This window comes from Centruroides sculpturatus, unplaced genomic scaffold, assembly GCF_000671375.1.
Source record: "Centruroides sculpturatus isolate CEXI.00-Female unplaced genomic scaffold, Cexi_2.0 scaffold1634, whole genome shotgun sequence".
Classification (NCBI taxonomy): domain Eukaryota; kingdom Metazoa; phylum Arthropoda; class Arachnida; order Scorpiones; family Buthidae; genus Centruroides; species Centruroides sculpturatus.
Genome location: NW_019385856.1, coordinates 91,948 through 100,897, shown reverse-complemented (window position 1 = coordinate 100,897; position 8,950 = coordinate 91,948).

Sequence of the window (8,950 nt, the reverse complement as noted above, 5' to 3'; positions counted from 1 at the left end):
GTTTTACGAGTATCGGTGGTTTTATTAGAGCTTTTTATTATTATTATTTATGCATTTCAGCTTTTTTAATTTAACATTTTTAAAAATTTGGTAGAAATATTTATCATATTTATATCTGGATGGGTGCTAATATTAAAAAAAAATAATTTTTAGCATTTATCTATATATATATTTTTTTTAGTCACAGTTATTTCATATTTTTGTGAAGAGAAAGTAAGTGAACGATTTTCATTCCATGTTATGTAATTTGTGCCTTGTTATATTTTTATGTACAATTTAGTTATTTTGTTGAAAAATTGTTAATAAAAATGAGTTGACGGTAATGATGTTGAAAGAATAGTTAAACATATCAAATTGTTGAAATATTACTAGCAAATTTTGAAATTTTATAAATCAGTTAATTGATGCCAGAAAGATAAAATGGCATAAAGAAAATTTTAAAATTATTATATTAATATAACAACTGCAACAGATCAATAATTGTTAGTTGCCATGTTCATATTTAGTAGCCAAAATATTGTTGATTATTGTAGTTGTTTTTCAATAATTTTTAATGTGCAAATGGATTTTTAACCACATCATAATAAGGATTTTTATGTAGTTTTACTAAATGTTTTAATAGAAATTTTTGACCGACAATTTTAAATGCTCAAATTTATGCTTTTCTCATCAAAGTATGAATAACACATTGTGTACTTTAAATGTTTAGTACATAAACAATCAAAAAAGAACATAATGATAAGCATGAATTTTGAATATTGAATTGCTCAATAGTGAAGTTGATGTTAATGTTAAAAAAAGATCAGATTTTGCACTATAAAAAGAGTATAATTACAAATGCACATTTTAACATTTGTTGTTATAACTTAATATGTTTGAGAAAAAATCTGTTGTAGACGACAAAATATTTTAAATTTGTAAAGAATCTATGATGCCGTCTTTTATATTCAAAATAGAAAAACCATATAATAATGTTGCTGTCCAGTTGACGCGTCCATACCACACGAAAAAACAACACAAAATTAATTGCCAATGTTTTCCAATGTTATGTCATTTCATTACACTTCAAAATTATAATTGATATTGTATATTAATTAATCTATTGTAATGTTTATCCTTAAATCATTCTTTAACATTGTATATTAAATAAAATGTTATTCATTAAAATTTGTTGAATAGTGTCTACATCTTTTCAATATAAATTCTGAAATTTTTTTTATTAATTAAAATTAATATATTCTTATTTAAAACTTGAAATTATATTTTAAGCTAGGAATTATGTTTGTAATTTGATCTGTCAATGCAATTCAAAATTTGTTTTAAGATAATTTGTAGTGTAAATATATACTGAAGCAGGACTCAAACCCACATCATTCTCTGGTTACTGAGCGGATGTATTATCAGTTATGTGTCTGCATGTAGACAGAGGGTCAGATAGTGTAATTGGTAATGCATCTGCTTCGTAAGCAGAGGATATAGGTCTGAGTCCCACTTTGAACTAATCTTTTCTTTCAAAATGTACTGAAGCATCATCATGTTTCCTATTTTTCTGTTTAAAATTTAATAATGCAATAACTCACCTACTTAAGGAAATAACTTTGGACGATAATGTCAAGAGGTGTAGTATGGCTGTAATTAATGGAAATACTAGCTTTATTTATTCACTTTGACATTAAAAGGACATGTTTAAAACAATTGGAAATTGTATAACTAGAATATTTCATAATTCATTGAGTATTATTAGCTTGCTACTACCTTTAACAAAATTAGTGTCTACTACTATTTTTCAGATGCTGACAAATAGACACAACTCATACTGATGCAATCATCATAACAAACTTACAAATCCAACTTAAAGGTGGAGTAGGGAAAAAACGTTTATTCAAGTTAACAGTAAGTAATTTAATTGCAGGTTACAGATACTGTATATGTGGATAAACATTAAATGCTACATCCAAAATACATAATTGTATTTTGGTTGTAGCATTTTTATTGTTTTGTACCATTTTTAATATTTATCCATATATATCTGTAAACAGAATTACTTTCTTTCAACTTGAAAGGTTCCTGTCCATCTTCAAACTGAATTTGTGATAGTTTTTTTTTTATTATGATTGCATCAGTAAAAGTTGTAATTAGTTTCCAATTCAAATAAAAAATGCCAGCAATTTAAACTACAATAATGAGAGCAGAATTACTGTTTAAGACTACTAATTGCATCAGCCATATATTGAGAGATTTAAAGTGATGGTGATAACTGAACTCTGATTACAATAAGCAAAGTTTTATAAGTATATTTTAACTTGTGTGCTTTGAAACCTATTAATTTTGATAACATTAGATAACTTGTTTATATAACATTAGATATATCCATGACTATAATAAGCAGAATTTAATATCTTATATTTGAATTTTTAATATTTTCATTTATATAATTTGTTCTTGAACAAACTATGAACATTTTGGAATAAAATTAGAGGAGGAAGAATAGATCTGTAATTCTATATTTTGGGATAATTGTATAATAGTTTTAAGATAATATGATAAAAAATTAATGTAGAACTATAATATAATCTATCCCATTAAGATATTTGGATTAGGATAAATGGTATAGGATGATGTGACACAAAATAATTTTCCAAGGAGATGCCTCCCAGGAGGACTTTCTATGAGAAATAGGCTTTTATTTAGGTATTATCCATGAAGAAAGTCTGAAAAATTGTATATGACCAGCTCATTGGTTAGGTGCAAACCACAACAACCATTGTTAAGTGATGTTACCACTCAGCCACTGGCAGATATTGAGATATTTGAGAAATAGTCAAATATGTTAAGACCCAAACACTTTTTGACAGGGTCTTTTCTGAATTGAATGTCTTACAGATGTATTAATTCACTCATCAGGAGTGCATATACTTTTGGGATCAAACTGATCCAAGATCACTTCGATCGTACAAATCGTGTATACAAACGAACTACTGTGATCCGATCGATCTCTATTTGCGTATACAAACGCCATCTAGGATCAACTGAATCTCGATCAAACTAATCCTAGCGGAGGGTAGGATCGTTTGGATCGGATAAAAGAGATTAAAGATGGCGGCTTCCATGGTCGAAGTTAAGCTGACAGTGCATTTCTTCCTTTTCCTATTACTATTTCTTTTGATTGTAATAAAATGGGAACAAGATCCTTCAGTAAATTTTCGAAAGTAAGTCGACTTACTCGAAAGTGTTCTTTAAAAACATGTGGCCTATATTCTAATGCAACCTCTGAAACATAGTTAGTTATTTTGCATACCGATTTCTTTTTTTTTCTTACTTTTATATTGTGTTAAACAATTAACCAAAATTAATTCTTCTTCCTCGGATTCTGAATGTAATTCCGATAATATTTCTAAAATGATTCCTAAACTTGCCGCCATCTTCGATCCTACTCGTATACTTTCCGCCATGACAGAAGCTATCTGTATCACGTGACAAGGACTGATCCGATTTTACTGATCGATCTATACAAAACGAAAAGTATATGCACCCCAGTAAAGTGAACATGTATGAAACAAAATAGATATCTACTAGGATTTTGAAGTAAAATCAAATACTGATGATAATTTCAAGCATATAATTGACTAGCATATGAGCCCGGTGTTGCTTAGGCAAAAAATAGCAACAGCAAAGATTATTATTAGATCATTTTGTAATTCTAACCCTTCTATTAGATTATCTCTAAGAAACTCTACCAATAACAAACGAATATCAAAATGGTCATTTGACACCGAATCAAATTTCGCGCAAAACGGACCACATATTTAAACTCGGCACCCTCGAAAACTACTTAAATCATATTTTGTGCAAGCTGGTAACCTCGTATTATGTAATTTTCCTAATCAACTGCCACCATACCGATGGGTCCGATAGGAAGAAGGGAGTGTTGCAGATGGAGGTTGAAGTTAATTCCACTAGAAGTAGTAATTGTCCTTCTCCCGGAAGAGAGGATAGTCAACGACTACTATTTAATACTGATCTACTATTAATATTTGAAAAGTGATCCATGTTAGACAAGTTGTGAGGGGTCCGCATGTGATCGAAGTTATGGCAGTTATGGCAACGCAACGTTTGTGCGATCTGCCTAGGGGGATGCCTTCCGGGAAGTCTTTTTTTAAAGGTAACTGGCCCCTGTTCAGGCATTACAGACGTGGAATTTTCCGAACTCCCAGTGTTCAGGTAACGGAATCGCTACTGGTGGGCCCTAACGTCCAAAAGACTTCATATGACTTGTTTCAATAAAAAATCTTGTAAGGACGCGAGAATAATTGCTTTATATTGTGACGTAGTTTTTACAAGTTTTAAAATTGAAATACTATCCAATCTAACTCAGCCCAAAGAAAAACCACTATCCTTTGTTTAGTGTGACATAGACGAAAAAATAAACGCAATAGACAAATGTGGATCTTCGGTGGAAAAAAGACTGCTTCTTAGAATTTTGGTAATATCCGGATTTCATTATCGGGCAGGCGAATTAACGTTAAAAAGTAACGGCGCCTTCGATTCAATAAAGCATTTTATGCATGTTTTATTCATTTTTCATTTAAAAAATTTTAAATGAAACGCTTGTTTGACGTTTTCTAAATAGCATATATCTTTTCATACCAGTATAAAAAATCGTTGAAAATATAAACCATATGGTGAAAACATATTTAAAAAATTATTCTTTTAATTAAGTATTTTTTTCTTTAAATATTATTTGCATAAAAAGTAATTACAACTTTTCAACAGTTGTGCTGGTGTGGAACTGTGGCGAGTAGTGCTGTGCGATGCATCGATGTGACATCGACACATCGATGTTTTTGTTCGTCGATGCATCGACCTTCCGATGTTTTTGAAACATCGATCCTGAATCGATGTTAGCAATATGTGAATTTCGATTTATCGATGCATGCAATTCATTCTTTGTTCCTAGTGTTACCACCTGTTCGGTTTTCACCCGGACAGTCCGGGAATTTCGTAGAAATTGTGAAATTGCGATGAAACAAAGTTCTTGCAAATATGTTTACAAATTTACACTATTTTAACAGTAAACGAACTCTCACTTATTGAAACTCATCCGCAACTCTGCCATGTTAGTCTGTTTACGCCGACTTGTGGCGCGCAACTTGTCGACTTTGAGGCCGGATGGCCGAGCAGTCAAGGTGGCAGCCTACCGCTCTGGGGAACCCGGGATCGAGTCCAGACGGGTCAAGGAATCTCCAGGAATTTTTCGGGGGATGGTCCGTTCGGATATGTCGGGCCCCGTCCCTCACCACCCGGTCGCCCCATTGTGGGCCTGGCCGAACCCATAATGGACTTGCTATAAAAGGCCCTCTTAGTGACCACAGGGCGGAAAGAGTAAAAAAACCCCTGTCGACTTTTTTTTGCATGTACGATCGTACACGTATCAAATAGAGCTAAGTTATCCGTACCTGTTCTTTCTTAATTTAGGTTACTTACGTTACTCCTACGCAAGTCCCTAGTCCCTAACTGTAACTGATGTAGAACCGGCATGCACGTTATTCTTCGCATTGTAAAATGACATTGCGCATGCGTCAGGAACTTCTGTTCGAACAAACCTGGTTTTGCTTTTTTTTTTTTTTAACGAACAGATAAAAATAANTCCCGGAAGGTATTCTTTCTCCGCGCGCGCGTTTAGGCCGTTCGGATACGGCTGGCTCGTCGGTCGCATAGCGATCAATAATGTCAATTGGAGAAAGAGCCTATACTTTCCATATCAACATAGAAGAAGAGCCCTTTGTCGTCTTTCGTCGGCATCTTATGTCTTCACCCAAGTGGGCCTTAAATAAGCGGTACAGAGAAAAACATCTCTGTCTCTCGTACATTCCTGAAGTATACTTACATAATCACAATTTCTTCGGTAAATCTGAAAAAAAGGAAGTAAAGGCTATGGAGGGCCGCTCGTGTGTTCAACGAAACATGACCGTCCATCACTCATCCGTTTCGATCATCACTAAAACTGTGTGGGGACCGAGGGGGAAAATTAATAAAACTCGATGAACGATAATAGGCGATCGTCTCCCTTGCCGTCTGGACGGCCGAACGGTAACAATCAACGACATGTGGAAGCAGTTGAGTCAGAGATAGATGCTTCGTTTACAAAAAACACAACAGTTTATTAAACACGAAAGAAGTGTGAATACGGGGGCGTAAGTCTCCTGTTCACTTGTCAGGACGTCTAATTGACTCTCAAATGTCAGACGAGTGGATGGAGAGAATTTGGGGTCGTCGATAACGTGAAGGGCGTGATCGAGTAAAGGAGTCTACCATACTTTTTAAAACATAAAATAACAATTTATTAAAACAATCGAATTAATCAAAGACTACACAAATTCACAAATAGCCTTCCTAAACCGTTTTATATTCTCGAGAGAGTGTTTCCTGCGCTCATATCTCTTTATGGCGTTCCTTTATCGGTCTAATCCGGGGAGGCGCCTAAATGTTCAAATCTATCATCCACAGGAGCACAAATTTAAAAAGTTTGCGACNCATCAAATCTCAAGCAATAATCCAATAACAATTCTGAACATATCGTGTAATCAATAGTTGATCTTCCATTGTGAGTTAGACAAGTATATTCTGCAGGAATATCGTTCTTAAGCCGTCCATTAATTATATACATTTTGAGATTTTTTATTACTTCAATTAGCTTTTGACCGAGGTTATTTAAGTGCTTATCTTTTGATTGACGGATATTTTGTATTAAAAAGTTATTACCAGTATATTTAGAATCCATTTTCTCTGCAATTCTCGCATTGAAGTCGCCGACTAATATGTAGTAAGGAGTCGTATAATGCCAAAGTTCTATTTGTTTAGATATTTCATTCAATGTTGATATGTCTTCAGGTGGAATATATATGAGCATCAGATTTATAAGGTTATTCGTAGTGTTATTTAGAGTTGGTTTCATGAATTGAATGAGAAGGAGAATAAAATTGTTCGATTTTTTTGTCTGTAGAATTTTACAAAGACCTTTTTTTATTAGTAAACACAGGCCTCCACTTGGACGGCCTGGGCCTATTGGTTTTTTCGCTAGAGTTGATACCAATGTATAATTTTCGAAGAAGTTTGAGTTATAGATTGATTCTGAGGTTATCCAGGTTTCGGTAATTGCAGTAATATCCGGATCGTGCTTCGAATTAAAGACATTTAATTGTGGTATTTTATTTTTAAGTCCTTGGCTATTCCAATTTATTATTGTTAAATATTGATTATTAGAACATGATTTGCGATATTGAGTTTTCTTTCTATTGTTGATCTGTCATTTAGATAAAGTCGTTATTCCTGATGATGGGAGAAACGTATCAACATATACCAATTTTCCCGTTCTTAAACTGTAAGTTATCTTTTCTCGCTCAACTGTTAAAATATCGTTTCGTAATTTCACCTGAGGATTTTGTTTTCGTAGTTCATAAAAATTTGGTAGTAGTTTTTTACGTCTAGTTCTTGAGTTAATAGTTATATCCGGGGAGATCTGTACATTGAGCCAATCACCAAGAAGATTTTGTTGTTTTATACGTATAAATGAAGAAAAGATGAGATCTCTCGTTTGATTATTATTAAAAGTGATTCTAATTATTAGGTTTGGAGTTTTTGATAATTGAATTATCTCAAGTATATCCTTTTGAGTTATTTCTTGTAAATTTAATGTATTAGTAATAAAGTTGAGTATTTCTGCTTTTGAAATGTTTTTATGATTTGGGTAATTATACATAATTATATTGTTGTAACGATGTTCATTTGTTAACGAGTCCATTTTAAATTGTAGGAGTTCTTTATCCGTTTGTAATTTGTCTATTTCTTGCTTCAAACTATTAATCTGATCTTNTTATGTTTGAAACTGTTTGAAATTATTTTAATTTATATTTCATTCTCAAGTTTTTTCTATGTTGTAATATAATATAATCATATAATTTGAAACTATAATGATGATAATGCCAATAGATATTGTGATCCAATCTCCCTATATAATGTTTTCTTAAATGGCTTAATAAATGGCATTATTTCTGTAGATTTGTTGTTCAATACTAAACAACACATTGGATATAATTTGTACATAATCAGTAATTTCAAAAAATAAAGAAACTATTAAATTAGTTCAATTTGCAGTTTATATTTTTACTATGAAAAACAATGCAAAAACTAATGTTTGAATATGTTGGTTTGAATTAATGACAATTAATAAATTCTGATATCAGATAGAAAGCATATACAAGGTCTGTTCAAAAAGCATCGGACCTTTTTTTTCCCGCGTAAACCAATGATGCGCGAGAGGCCTCCTTCGGTGGAGTTGTGGAGGGGACAGTCATGCACAGCCCTGAATTTTTTCCCGCCTGCAGGAAGCGTCAGTCGTTGGCAATCGGCCTATGAGTGACTCCTTTGGTGGAGTTGTGGAGGGGACAGTCATGCACAGCCCTGAATTTTTTCCCGCCTGCAGGAAGCGTCAGTCGTTGGCAATTGGCCTATGAGTGAGGTCATGTAGTGCACTCTCGTAGGATTCCACTAAGCTGGTAAATGACTGAACAACGTGAGCAGCGATATTACATCAAATTTTGCCAAAAACCTTGGCGATACCCGAGTGTAAACCATTCGCAAGATTCAGCAGGCTTTCGGGATCCTCGAGGCCAAAAAAAGCGCGGCAGGTCCGCAGCAATATCAAAGGTCATGTTGACAGTTTTTTCGACTCTCGTGGGGTGGTGTGTCGTGAGTATGCACCACAAGGCCAAACCATCGCAAAGGAGTACTACCAGGAGGTCCTTCGTCATCTTTCCGATACAGTGCGACGCAAACAACCGGATCTGTGGTCGATCAAAACTTGGCAGCTCCATCGTGATAACACATCCGTCCATTCTGGGCATCTGATTCGGGCTTTCGTCGCCAAACACAATACTCCTGTGGTTCGTCA